The sequence below is a fragment of the Megascapheus bottae genome, chromosome 5 (assembly GCF_031878675.1).
Source record: "Megascapheus bottae isolate mThoBot1 chromosome 5, mThoBot2.hap1, whole genome shotgun sequence".
Taxonomy (NCBI): Eukaryota; Metazoa; Chordata; class Mammalia; order Rodentia; family Geomyidae; genus Megascapheus; species Megascapheus bottae.
The window spans coordinates 48,319,662-48,333,950 of NC_143513.1; the positions used below are offsets into that span (position 1 = coordinate 48,319,662).

At 37.9% G+C, this 14,289-nt stretch overlaps 1 protein-coding gene across 10 annotated transcripts in view; it reads left to right on the forward strand.

The window, feature by feature from the left end:
- The window catches only part of Cdk14 (cyclin dependent kinase 14), a 468,058-nt gene that overhangs the window by 391,541 nt on the left and 62,228 nt on the right, over positions 1-14,289 (forward strand). For 2 of the 10 annotated variants that reach the window (XR_016535529.1, XR_016535528.1), the window contains exons 15-16: positions 12,109-12,175; positions 12,703-12,769. The exons of 6 other annotated variants lie outside the window; for them this stretch is intronic. The gene's annotated coding sequence lies outside the window, so the exon portion shown is untranslated. The remainder of the gene's footprint in view (positions 1-12,108; positions 12,176-12,702; positions 12,770-14,289) is intronic. 2 more of the 10 variants (XR_016535530.1, XR_016535532.1) reach the window with 1 other exon arrangement.

Genomic DNA, 14,289 nt, shown 5'->3' on the forward strand with positions numbered 1-14,289 from the left:
CTGTACTCCACGAGCATAGCCCATCACAGTGGCGACAGCCAGGGCTGGCCCTGGCCCTTCGTGTTGGCCCATGCCCACTTACTAGTGTATGGAACATCTGCAGCAACTCCCTGTCCTGGTCATAGGTGAACTGGCCCAGTAGCTGTCCCTCTTCCTGGTACTCACTCCCCAAGCCCTGAGACAACACTAACCGGTCAGTCAGCAATCCTGCCACTGCCCACCCTGCCCCAGTACTTCCCAGGCCACCCTGGAGGGGGCATTGGCACTGCTCCCATGCATAAGGGTGAGAACAGAGAGGGTACACATGCCTGGCGAGGGTGGGTCTCAGTGTGGTAAGGCAAGGAGGTGGGCACTGCCAAGTGTTTTCCAGCAATGCACCTGAACCACTTCATATGAAGTTGAAAGCGAGGCTGCTGAGGCCAGCTACTCAGTATGACCTACTGGCCAGTTGCAAGCTGCATCTAGGTCAGGTTCTGAGCCTGACTCAGTCTGTTTAGGTAGGATCTGGGCAGCCAGCCTAGGCAAAAGATCTTGAAAGAGAGCTCTCAGAAGCACCTTGTCTGGGTTGTGTACTAAGAAGTCCAAGTCAGCACTTGAGCATGTGATACTCAGGAGTTTCTCTGGCACTGAGTAAAGGTGTTCTGTTTGAAAGTCACATTGCATTTTCTCAACGGGAGATATCAAAGAAGATAATGCCCATTAGAACATCACGTGGCATAGAACTTCCAGTGTTAAATCTAGGTTTCTTTCAGTAGAGGCAAGATCTCTTTTTGTTTGTTATTTTGGCTTTTGTTTTGTCTTTTTGTCTTTACAACTGTTATTTTCTTTATGATCCTATCAAACAATCACAATTTGATTATCTCTGTTGCCCCATCTTCTTGCTGCTGATAAAAGGAGAAACAATTAGACTGTTCTTCACAGATTTTCTCTGAAAAGAAACTCTGAGACTCTGAGAGGTTGGGGATTTAGCTCAGTAGAAGAGCCCTTGCCGGGTAAATGCAAGGTCCTGAGTTTTAAAAAAAAAAAAAAAGAAAGAAAGAAACTCTGGTTATTGTAGTGTTCCCACAGTACAACAGATTGAAAAATACATCTTATTTGGATAGTGGACACACATTAATCCATAAATGCATGACATACACTATGGACTCTAGGTGGGTAAGAGACTGGAAGATCGTTACGTTTCTCATCCACTTCCATACTCCTTTATATCTTCTGGGACAAATGGTCTCTTATCTCCTTTAAATTGTAATTCAGCAAGACTGCAGGTGTTTATCTTTTCTGCACCCTCTCCCTCAGCCTTTTCACTCCTCCCTTTTGGTATTACCGCTTTTCTGTACTCTGCCATTACTAACCCTGTCCCCAACTCTGCGAATGAGAGTGAAAGATTAAGACCTTCATTAGATATCTCATCTGCTTAAGGATATACTAGGTTTTTCCTGATGCACAACGAACATAAAATTACATCATGCATTACCTGGAGTACATTGGTAAAGTGCTTAGATTTTGTTGTTGTTGTTGTTTATTTGAGATAAACTCAGATCTATAGAGAAGCTTCAAGAATAGCATAAAGAATCCTGATTAACACTCAGTCACTTTCCTTAAATGTTAACATTTTACATTTGTTACCTTTGTCTTATCGTAGTCATCTTTTTATTTCCCCCCAATCTTCTCACACGCAATACATGTACATATGCAGAAAGTTTTTCAAAATCATATATATTATGCACATGCTGGATTTTTTAAATCTTTAACTAGGCCATTGTATTTGTCTTGAAAACGAATTCAGAGTGGTTATCTTCAAATTGAAAATGCTAGCAATAGCCTTTTAGAATTACCTTTTGTTTTTCATTTTCTAATTGGAGAAATTTTTAAAGGACACTACAAAAGGAAAGAAAACTAGTTTGTTGCTTCATACATGAGTTCATTCACCCATAGATCCTTGAAAATTGACTATATTTTTGTGATTCAGCACTTTCAGAACAAATGAGTTTTCAAATTAGGAGTCAGGGAGATTGAGAATATAACCGTAAAGTTTATATTTTCTGTATCTTTAAAACCCGAATGAATTTCCTGGGAAGTATTTAGCTAACTGCAATGGAAAGCTTTCTTATAGATGGTAGACATAACATATGTTATTGGTATGTCTGGTAATCAAGCTGTCTATTATAATGCTTGGCAGAACTATTCAAAGTTAGCATTTCACCTAGTATTTGCAGTTTTACACCATGCAGGCACCCTCTTTTGCCCTTTAATTTGATGTTGGTTCTTAAGGATTTGGGATACACAGGGAATCGTCTATGCCCTACATACACTGTATTGTATTATTAATACCAGGATATCAGCTGTCCCACTAGACTGTCTTTGTGGTCTGCTGGTACTGTAAGAAGTGTCTGGGCATAAAAAGAGGCTGTTTGAGCTGAAGCAGGCTGATAGTTTGGAGTGACATTCGAATACAAGGAGGACAATGTCTAAATGGCAATGTTGAGAAGGGAAGGCAGAAAGAAGCTCCCAGACTATCTCTATTGTCCTCAGATATTCATCCCAACATGTTCCTTGAGTAAGTGCTCTGTTTGAGTAGAAATGAGTAGAATCAAGAATGGCTAGACATTGGGCCCTACAAGAAAACTGAAGGATTTAGGTCTATAGATGTATTAAAATTCTAGACAGAAAGTATTATGAAAAACAGAACCCAAATGTAAAACAAACTTAAACCTTTTAGCTACATTATTACAATCATAATTACCAAAATATTTGTCTTTCTCTGAGTTACTTCTCTGAGTAAGGCTTTTAAGGACACCAAATTGGATTTGCAAATGAATAATTGTTTCTTTTGGAATTGAGGGGTAGTCACTGCTTCTATTAACCTACACGTTGCACACATGCACACAGAATATTAAAAAACAGCATAATTTTTAAACAGTCATAAAGATAATATTGTAGCTTACTTTTCCACTTAAGGAAATAATAAATACATAAGGACTTGAACAAAAATAATGAAATGTCAAGAAATTGGTGAGAATTTAATCTCATAGTATCACCCAGCTTGTAAAAAAAACCTGTAAATGTACATACATGGGTGAGATTTTTTTCCCTAAAATTTATCACCATCCTTTCTATGTAGCTTGTGTTATGTATCATGTCCTTGGACTTTTAGTCACTCTGGATTATCATTTTCAATATGCAATTAGTAAAATGCCCTCAATTACATATAATAATTACTATAAATGGGACTGCCAGCCTAATTACTATAAATGAGGCAAGATGTATGATTATCATGTGTAATTAAATTCTATACAGTATTTACTTTACATTATTTCATACAATGATGGGACGATAACACACCATCAAGTGGTATCATCACTTGGTCAACAAATCTAGTCCATATTAGGATCCACAGAGTCATGATCCATTGCCGATTTAACCACCTACTGGATCTTCCTTGCTGGGTAACTGGCTTTCCTGTGAACTGGGGGCCCAGTAAGCTCAAATGTAATTTAAAGAAACTGATTCTGCACAAGCAGGACAAACCTGAATGAGAAAACATTTTACCCCTATTAAGGATGCCCAGATTATCCTGTTTTGTTGATGTCAAGAATTTAATCCTCTCTGAGCCCAATACTAACCTGCACCATACCTGTTCTCTTTTATGTGACTATGTGCAAAAACAACACCCATAACTAGTGGCAATATTTAAAATATGCCTGAGGAAAAAAGAAGGCTTTTCTTCCCTGTGACTAACATTATAATCATCCCTAGTTTACAAATGCTCGTTAGTTTACGCTTAACGAGCTTATAGCATATAATTAATTCTGCAAAGGATGCTGTTTGACAGAATGGGATTATGAGAATTGCATATTGATAGGGGCAGGAGAAATAAATCTGTTTTCTCTGATTGAGGGGGGTATTTTTGTGTTCTTTAGAAACTGGCACATCTCAGAGGTGTTGCTCTCAAAATGATCTCAGGAAGGAGAGAAATCAGTAATTACAGAGCCAGGCATTCAGTTGTGTCCTAATTTTCCCACCAGTTTTTCAGTGTTTCAGCTGCCTTGGAGACTTAAAGTATTCTCATTAGGTAGCGGCAGAGGCAGCAGCCTCACAGACTCCCTCATTCTCTCACTAGCTTTCCCTTTTTTTTCCCCTTCCATTCCTGCCTTGGGAGTGACTGTGAAGATCATTTGCTGGAATGATTGGCAGGTTAGAGGATTCGATCAGATGAGTTCCTCTTAGTGAGGGTCAAAAAGGCTAGTTAGCAGGAGCTGTCGAAAAATGCCAGCAGCATTCGAAATGGGAAATGTCATGACTTCTACGCAGGGGGTGCCACCTGGAACAGAAAGCCCTCCGCTCATTAGCAAGTTACAGGATGTGGGCTTAACTGGAGGGAGCAGGGAAGGAAAGATAATACCCAATAGGGAAAATGATTGTGAAGTGGAATTGATTTCATGTATAATTTGTTTATCACTAGAGGGGACAAATGCTGTCCTTCTGACACAAGTGGAGGAGTGTGGACTATGAATGAAGCAACTTAGCATAATCTCCAGGTTGAGCTTTGGATTTAAAGAATGCAAACTTCTTTATTCTTAACTGTGGAAATGATCAGGCCATGTTACATTAATTAAAGCTGACATACTCGCAAATGTTTTATCTAGGCATTGGTGGCAATTTGACAGTAACAGAGAATAAGAGGGATTTTTTCCCCCTTCTGCTGGTGTGGTAGACTAGTCCAGTTGCATACTGAATTATAACAGGGCGGGTATTTCTACTTAGTGGTTAGCTATGCCCCACAAATCAAACTGGTATTCCTGATTCACATGTTATTTCCTTGATAAAGGCAATCATGACCCTTTAGGGAGATTTAGATATAAGCCTCATTAGAACAGATATGTATATTTCAGGATATGACTGTGTCATAGTGTGATACATGGTTACAATTTTAGTTTAGAGGGTTTTTTTTTTAAGAGGGTGCTCTCTAATTTTACAACTGCCTACATGTCAGTTCATGTAGAGTTTGTTATGGACTCAACAGTTTATAGGAGCCTTATTTACAAACAGTACTAAGCTGAGAAGTATTCAAAGTGTCAGTTAATCTGTACCTTATAAGAAGAAGGATATAATGATGTAAAAGAGGCAGTATTTCCTAATAGATATCCACACTAAGCTCTGAATTTAAGGCTCCTGCTATTTTCACAATCTTAAATAGGCCTTAATATAAAGCTATTTCCTACATAAATTCCATTAGAAATTGTATTTTCTTTTGATAAGGAACTTTTACGATATCATTTATCTGTCACATAAGGATCTTCATCTTGTTATTTTAAGTCACAAATGCCACAACTGTAAGGATTTGTGGCTGACCACTAAAGGATATTTATTTAGCCTCCAGATTCTGATTAAACATGTATTTTCAAAATGTCTGTGCCTTGAGTTTCTCTTTTCTCTTAATATTGAGACATTTTATGAGGCAATTATTAAATAGCCAAGGCTTGTTTTATCAAGCAGTCTCAGACTGCTGTCCCTTATGAATAGAAATCTTAAACCCTCCCAGTCAAAACACTGGTACAAAATTCATTCTATTCTGCATTCAGCATAAAAAGCTTAGAATTAAGCTTCGGTATATAGCTGTCAAAATAGACAGCAGCATTAGTTCTGTCAAATCTAAAAATTTTAAGGTAACTGTGAATCCATTCATTTTGAAATTTTATTGTGTGGCTCAATTTTATTTTTGACATGGAACACCTGACATTAACACTGCATCCACCACAGTATCTCAATTTCCCCACTGACAGACTTATTTTTTTTTAAATACTATTTTGGGAGAAAGCATTTTCAATATTTTTAAAATAGAATTGGAGACTGGGGATATAGCTTAGTGATAAAGCACTTGCATAGCATTCATACTAGATTTGATCTCTAGCACCACAAAAAAGTAAAAAAACAACAACCAGGAGAGAGGGAGAGAGAGGGAGAGGGAGAGGGGGAGAGAGGGAAAGGGGGAGAGAGGGCGGGAGAGAGGGAGAGAGACAGACAGACAGACAGACAGACAGACAGACAGACAGACAGAGACAGAGAGAGACGAGAGAGACAGAGAGATTGAGAGGAGGAGAGAGGGGGGAGGGAGGAAGGGAGGAGAGAAAAAGAAAGAAGGAAAGACAGAGAGAAAGAGGGAAGGAAGGAGAGAGAGAGAGAGAGAGAGAGAGAGAGAGAGAGAGAGAGAGAGAGAGAGAGAGAGAGAGAGAGAAAGAAAGAAAGAAAGAAAGAAAGAAAGAAAGAAAGAAAGAAAGAAAGAAAAGGGAAGGAGGGAGAGAAGGAAGGAAGGAAAGAAAGGAAGGAAGGTAGGCAGGCATGCAGGCAGGAAAGAGAAATTCAGAAGTGAATTTTTCTGTCATAGCTCACTTATAGTCTCTTACTTGTTACTTGTCAGGACGAGCAAGCCCAGGTGGCTTACCATGTAGAATTGTATATGCTAGGTATCATTGTCTACTTTCTCCCAATCCTTGCCCCTGACTCAGCCCTTCCAAAGCATCTCGGGTTCACTAACTTTACAGACTCTACAGTTTCACCTTCTTCTTACTTCATCTCCTTTCCAGAACATGAAAGAATTCCTGGTAGATAGTGACCTTGTCTAATATCTTCTCCTTCAGGTTTGTGGATTCTCCTTAGGTCCCTAAAATAAGTTTTTCCTTGGGTAGGTTCTAAGACAAGACATGACATCCTCATAATCATCCTCTGTATTGATAAATCACAAAGTGTGTCACAACACCCTACAGATCCCAGCAGCTCTGTAGGGTCAAAATGTCCTTTAGAAGAATACTCAGATATTCTCTACACTGGACTGTCATTGCACTTGCACTAGTGGTGCTGAAGCAGTGGTAGGAAACTCACTGACCCCTCAGCCCAAAGCAAAGTGGTAGTGCCAGATAGCATTCCTGGCCACCAGGTTCTTCACCACTCCACCCACATTGCAATTACAAACAAACAAAACAGACTAGGTGCTGGTAGCTCATGCTTGTAATCCTAGTTAACGAAGAGGCTGAGTTCTGAGGATTGTGCTTCAAAGCCAGCCCAGGCAGGGAAGTTTGCGAGACTTTGAGATCAACTACCAAAAAGCCAGAAGAGGTAGAAACTAGCTCAAGCATCAGAGTTCATTAAGGACAGTGTCCTAGGACTGGTACATGCATGCAATCTCTCTCTCTCTCTCTCTCTCTCTCTCTCTCTCTCTCTCTCTCTCTCTCTCTCTCTCTCTCACACACACACACACACACACACACACACACACACACACACACACACGCTTCACTTAATACTGTTCTTACCCTTCAATAAATAGAATGACTGTGTCTATATTAGCTACCATGCTTGTCTCAGGGAAAAGCCCTTGACCAGTTATTTCAGTTATTAGCTGAACTGTTTGTTTGAATTTTTTTCCTAAAACAGTTTTTATATGAAAAAATGATCAAAAGTTTATGCTTATTAAAACTTGGGTCCCTGTTTTACTGATGTTTTCTCAAAATAAATAAGCATTGTCATTCAAGAAAACAACCAAAAATGTTTGCTGCCAGTAATAACATTAGAACTTTCAATACATAAATAGAATTTGAAGAAACTATGGAAAAATTTATTTTCCACTGTGAGCCAATCAGTTTCCCTATGATTGCCAGTGATTTAACCAAATGAATTTTTTTATACTCTCTAAAGTGAAATGTATCAACAGTTGAAAAATCTGTTTAAGCCATTGAATCAGTACTGTCCAAATAATCAGAGCATGACGTTACAAAGTCTTGCATGGATTAAAATATCACTGAAAGTGTAAAACTATCCAATAAATTTAAAATATAACAATGAAATGAGTTGATTAATAGTTTTATATTTCTCTTAAAGAAGTTGCCTCATTTGTTGTGTTGTATTCTACAAACTATATATATATATACAGACATGTAGTTTATATATAAACTATACATATAAATTATCTATATAGTTTGTAGAGTTTGTAATATATATATTTATATATCTGAAAGAGCTATTAAAATACTTCTCTTCCATCTACTCATCTCAGAGATAAGATGTCATTTCCTTTCATCGAAACAGCATATCACAGCATATTCATATGCATATTCAGCATATGACTGAATGCAAAGGAGATCTGAGAACCTCGTTCTCTTTTTTCAGCCAGACAAAAATACTTGAATAATTATTAAGCCATGCAAACCCTCTCAGTAAATGTCAGTAAGATATATTCATTTATTAAAATAACACTTTGACTAACATGTAAAGTTTTTTTTAGTTACATTGTTAAACTTAACAATTTTAATTTTGAATGTTAAGCTATAATTAATGTAGGCAAAAACTCTTGAGGTATCTTCCACAGTCCTTAGTGTAAAAGAAGTGTTGAAACCAGAAAGGGGGAATCACCACCTTGCAACTGCCCTGTTGCGTGATTACTAGAACATCCTAATTAATTGGGGAATGATTTTCCTTTGCAAAAATGTTACTCTTCACTTCAAGTTTTTGTTGTATAAAATTACTCCATTTCTATCAATGTAATATATTAAATTCACCTAGGCACAACAAAAGTTTGTGTGCATACAGGTATCATCATAATAATCACAAGAAAGTGCCATTTACTGCACCCCTTCATATTTAGAGCAGACCAGTTCCTAAATGGTTTTGGTATATATTAGTTTGGGGCAGTGACTTTGCTCTTAATATCCGTTGAGTTTAATCTTTCTCTGAGAGCCACAAGCCATATGATACTAAGTCATCAAGCCACGTTGCATAACTTGATTGTGAGATGCAGAAGGCCTTTCATCAGAGCCCAGATGAGACAACACTGCATACATGCAAATTCTTTTCTTACATGATTGCTATGAAGTACTTCATGAAAATCTGGATACATCTTGGGGTTCAAAATTTACAATAACTACTCATCATAAGTAGCAATCAGATCAGGGTTGTATTTTTTAAAGTCTTTAGCTATGAAATACTTTCACATTTACATATGAATTGTAAAGCCATTATAGACCATCTAATACAAACATTCTTACCATAGTACATTTATCTAAGTTAACATAAATACCATAGAACGAATTGCATCCCTTTTTTGGATTGCATTTGTTTCCACACACTTGTCTTTCTTCTGTTCCAGAAGCCCACCCAGGGAACCCTGTGCATTTAGTCTTCATGTCCCCTTAATCTCATCTGTGCTAGTTTCTCAAGCCTCTCATTGTTTTTCATGACGTTGATTCTTTTGAGGGTACCTGCTTAGGTGTTTTGTAGAGTGTGTAATGTGAATGCCCATGAGGGAATGTAGATGAAGAGTTGGTCAGGCTTAATGGTATTTTTTTCATGATTGTGCTAGAGTTATTGGTCTAAAAAAAGACCAAAATTCATGATATCTACATGGCCACATTGATGAGTATTGATCACTTCATTAAGGCAGAAAAAGGTTATAGACAGTATGTGATACCAGGAAATAAAGTCAGAGAAATTAGAGCTCTGCTATAGTCTCTCAGTCAAACAGAACGAACAAGGCTACCTCACATCAGCATCAGGAAATAAAAAGAAACGGTCTTAAAAGACTGATTTTTTAACATCAAATGAGTGGAAACTGAGAGAAGCCATCAACAAAGAAGGGAGGGAGTCTGAGTTTAGAACACGGATATACCACAGCCTTTAACTTCAGTCATGGTATCTGGCAAGACGTGTGGTCCAGAGGGGAAATATATTTTGTAGACATGATGAACTGAGTGACTACTTTTCAAATGTTAGGAGCATAGCAAGTTTCATTCCATCTCTAATGAAACCATCAACATAGTCCTTCAACTCAGTCCGTTTGTCTTCACTACAGCGTAAGCCTCATTGTAGAGAAACTTATTTCCTATTTTATCTTCATTTTATTATTCCTCTCCTCTATCTCTTAGCATGGCACATGAGCTATGCCCATTATACACTTTTAAATTTTGACTTAAAAGGTCTATCCACCTGCCTCCCCATATCATCATCTTTAGTCTTTCAGCAGATATTTTTCATCAACCACTATATTGATACTATAGGCAGAAGTAGAGAAGAGTACCACTTCTAGTTTCCAGACACTCACAGTTTAGAAATATAATACAGTTAAGTTAATTGTCAGTTTGTAACAGTAATTTGCATGAAGCTACATGAGAGGGCAAATGAGGGAATTTTTTTTTTTTTTTTGCCAGTCGTAGGCCTTGAACTCATGCCTGAGTACAGTTCTTGGGCTTTCTCAAGCCTAGAGCTCTACCATTTGAGCCACAGCACCATTTCCAGCTTTTTTCTATGTATATAGTATGGAGGAATTGAATCCAGATCGTAGTGCATGCTAGGCAAGCACTCTACCACTAGGCCAAACTCCCAGTCCCAGAATTATTACTTCTGATGATGAGTTTTATACAAATATTCCCGAAGAAAGCAATTTAGAACAAAGGGAAGTTTATATTTTGCATGGGCATGAAAGCTAAGGAGGGTGTTTTCAAACAAGGCAAAAGTGAAGCCCTCTCCCACGGTGCCACATTTTCCAGTAGTGGTTTAGTAAAAGGCAGGGAGTCTGGAGGTGAGCAGAGATGAGATTTAAAAAGTAAACTCAAGCTGGAGTGTGAAAGGTCTTGAAGGACACACTAAAGAGCTTAGATTTTAATGTGATTGCCTCTGGGGAAATGTGTATGAATTCCTGGTCAGATTCAGAAGAAATGAAAACATCTTAAAGTTGAAAGAGCCTTTAGGAAGCATTGAACAACCTGAAAGAAGATGATTTTTTCCCCACTTATGGTAGATCATGTCTTAAGAAGTAAAGAAAGTACATACAATTTCCTTCACATTTCTGTCTCCCAAAATATTAGAAATTTTGCTAATATTTACCTTTTGGGGGGGTTAAAATTTACTCAACCCCTAACTTAAAAATTCTGTGGCTTGGATATGGGTCTTTAAGCATTTATCAAAAAGTATTAGCTATATTCCTTGAAAAGTGACACATAAATTATTTATTTTAGTTGAAGGAATATTTTTTCTTTATTAGTATATCTTTTTGTAAAATGAATTAAGAACCCTTTAATTTTTTTGAGTGCACAGAATTCTATAGATTTAAAACAGTGACATCATGTAGGGGAGATGGGGAAAAACTAAAGTGAGGCAACTAGTTTTTCAGTTACAAAAATTTAATCATTTTCAAAGTTGAAAAAATAATGAAAAAATCAAACACTTCATTTTTCTTACATGTCTGGTATCTCTGGTCATATTGTTAAAACCCCTCATAACTTCTGGCAATGATGATAATGATAAGGCAAACACATTGTCATGATGTGGTAAAAGACCATTTTGCTTGTAACTATAAAAAATTCTGTGTGGTGAATGTAATTGAAAGGGACAAGACCTTAAAAATGGTTTTATACTTTTTGGGGGGGTAGAATTAGGAAAGCTGATTGAGGGACAATTGGATAGCGGTAATAGGCTTTCCCTCACAGTTCTCTTTAATGGCCCTAGGTTTTTTAATCCCTATGCTCTTTGGGCACATGCTGACAAGTCCTAAACTAAGGCAGCTGCAATCATTTAAAAAAAAAAACACAAGACCGGGCTGGGAGTTTGGCCTAGTGGTAGAGTGCTTGCCCAGCATGCACGAAGACCCGGGTTCGATTCCTTGGTACCACATACATAGAAAAAAGCCAGAAGTGGTGCTAAGGCTCAAGTGGTAGAGCTCTAGCCTTGAGAAAGTCCAAGGACAGTGCTCAGGCCCTGAGCTCAAGCCCAAGACTGGCAAAAAAAAAAAAACCCAAAAAAACAAAAAAAAACACCGGACACCTAGAAGCTACATTGATAGTATTCTCTGCTACCACTATTGCCATGGCTTTTCAAAAGCCACGTTTCTTTAGTGCTTTTAGTAAAACAACCAATTGGTTTTTTGTTCATTTGTAATTTTTTAATGGTAGAAGAGTTTGAACTCAGAACTTTGTACTTGACAAATAGGTGCTCTACCACTTGAGCCATGCCCAAATAGTATATATATTCTCACAAAAATACTTACATCTAATTCCACAACAGTGCTTTGTGAATTAAATGGATGCACATGTTTTCTTTCTTGCAATGTTGCAATATTGCAAGACCTATGTTACAGATTATTCTCCTGGGCCACAGCAAACCAACACACGACTGATGAGAAGTCTTCCAGGTAAAGAACAAAACCTAGATACATAAGGCCATATAGTATGAGGCTAAATGAAAGGACCTCCAGGATATAGAAACAAAAGCCATATAATGAGTGATTGCTGTCCTGAATGTACTATGTTATCTCTCATGTCTTTTGCTGTCCCTTGGCTATCTCATATTGTTATAGTATTTCACCTTGTTATCTGATATATTGTATATATGCGTATTTGGTTATTTGAAATCGGATAGGGAAGGGGGAAAACAAGATGAGGGGCCGGGGTGGGGGGAGGGAAATGGGGACCAAGACATGAGAAAGGGTATCAATGTTTGTGAAGTAATACACCTTCTATCTGATGAATATAATGTAACCCTTCTATTAAATAAATGTAAAAAAAGAAGATCTGTTATCTCACCTTATGCACCACATACCTGTTGATTGTAGTGGTGTTGATATGCCTTCATCAGCATAAGTCTTTAGTAATCCCCATGAAACTATATGCATGAGGTCAAAAACTAAGATTCTTGACCTTATTTCTGTTTTGTTTACAGCTTAAGAATGAAGAAGAGAAAGTCATCATCTTTTCTCTGTAGCCTTTGTAATTCCAAATTAATTTTGGTAAGAGTCGTACATTAAGAAAGGGACTTTGCAGAATTTTTTGCCAGTCCTGGGGGCTTGGACTCAGGGCCTGGGCACTGTACATGGGCATTCTCAAGGACAGAGCTCTACCACTTGAGCCACAGCACCATTTCTGGCTTTTTCTATGTATGTGGTGCCGAGGAATCGAACCCAGGTCTAGGCAAGCACTCTATCACTAGGCCAAACTCCCAGCCCCTAGAATTCTTTTTTTAATATTATGTGTATATACAAAGATGTATGAAGGCCAGAACTGCCTTATATTTTGGCCATTTTACAAAAAAACCTACTCAAATGTACATAGGTGTGTACTTGGATATATATTGGATATATATTTATATATCCAATCAAGAACAAGGTGTCTCATTTGTAACTTTCCACTTCCCATGAAATGCTTTGTCATTCAGTATACCCCGCTGTTTGATCTGCCTTTTTTCCTTCCAATTTCCAACATCATTCCATCTCTTTATTTAAAATATTACTAAGGAGAAAAAAACAACTGGAGGTGTGGGAGTGAAAAGAAGGCAGAGGGGAGATGATTGCTGAGAGGAAAAATTATTTAAATGCGAAGTAGGATGAATATTTTATTTGTTCGCTTTTAGCTCAATTACCATGCTTTAGGAAATTTGCAGGAATAGTTCCTTATAACTGAGCCCCTCTTAGAAAGGGTGGCAGGCCAGCTCAGGCTGTCATAGCTGTGAAAGATTCTGAATTGGGAAGCTGGTTTCTGTTAGGCAGTCAGTGTTCTGCTGGATGAGCCAGGCAGAAAAGATAGCTGGGTAAGAGTTGCTTCAACAAGGGAGCCACAGATAGCATTTGCATACTTTAACTGCAAAGGGGGTTTAATCCAAAGAAAGAAGGAGATTTCAGTATTGTCAGTCTGGCTTTGTTCAGGGTGAAGAGCAGAGGGAAACCAGCTGACGGGGGCCTTTCTCAAAGCCTTGGTCTCAGCCTTGAGGTTGTTCCAGTAAAGTTATGTTCTTGAGGGCTGTTTGCATACTATTGTCTGTTTGAAGATCTTCTAAACCCAAAGGGCTCAAAGTATCCCCCTTTGCCAGTACAAAAGAAGGGAATTTGTGTGGTAGAAATGACTCGTGTTGCAGACTAAACCCAAGCACTCTTTGTTCTTGCACAAAATACTCTGAAGTTTCAAGGGTGCCTTTATAGAGCCAGACTGAGTGAGTTGTACTATAAAAGTCCTTGCAGACCAGAAAAACTGAACTCCACTTGTGTTTTGTCTTACATATATGTGTATATATATATATATGTACATACACCTACCTACATATACACACATACATACATACACATACACACATATTATATATATATATATATATAAGTAGCCAGTTGTACAAAGGAATTGCCATTTAACAGAACAATCTATAAATATGACAATGTATCTTGATCAACATTTCAATATTCTTACCCCTCCTTCCCCTACCCACCCCTACCCTCACTCTTCATAATTTTGTAGGATATATCAGCTCTAAGGAAGCTTT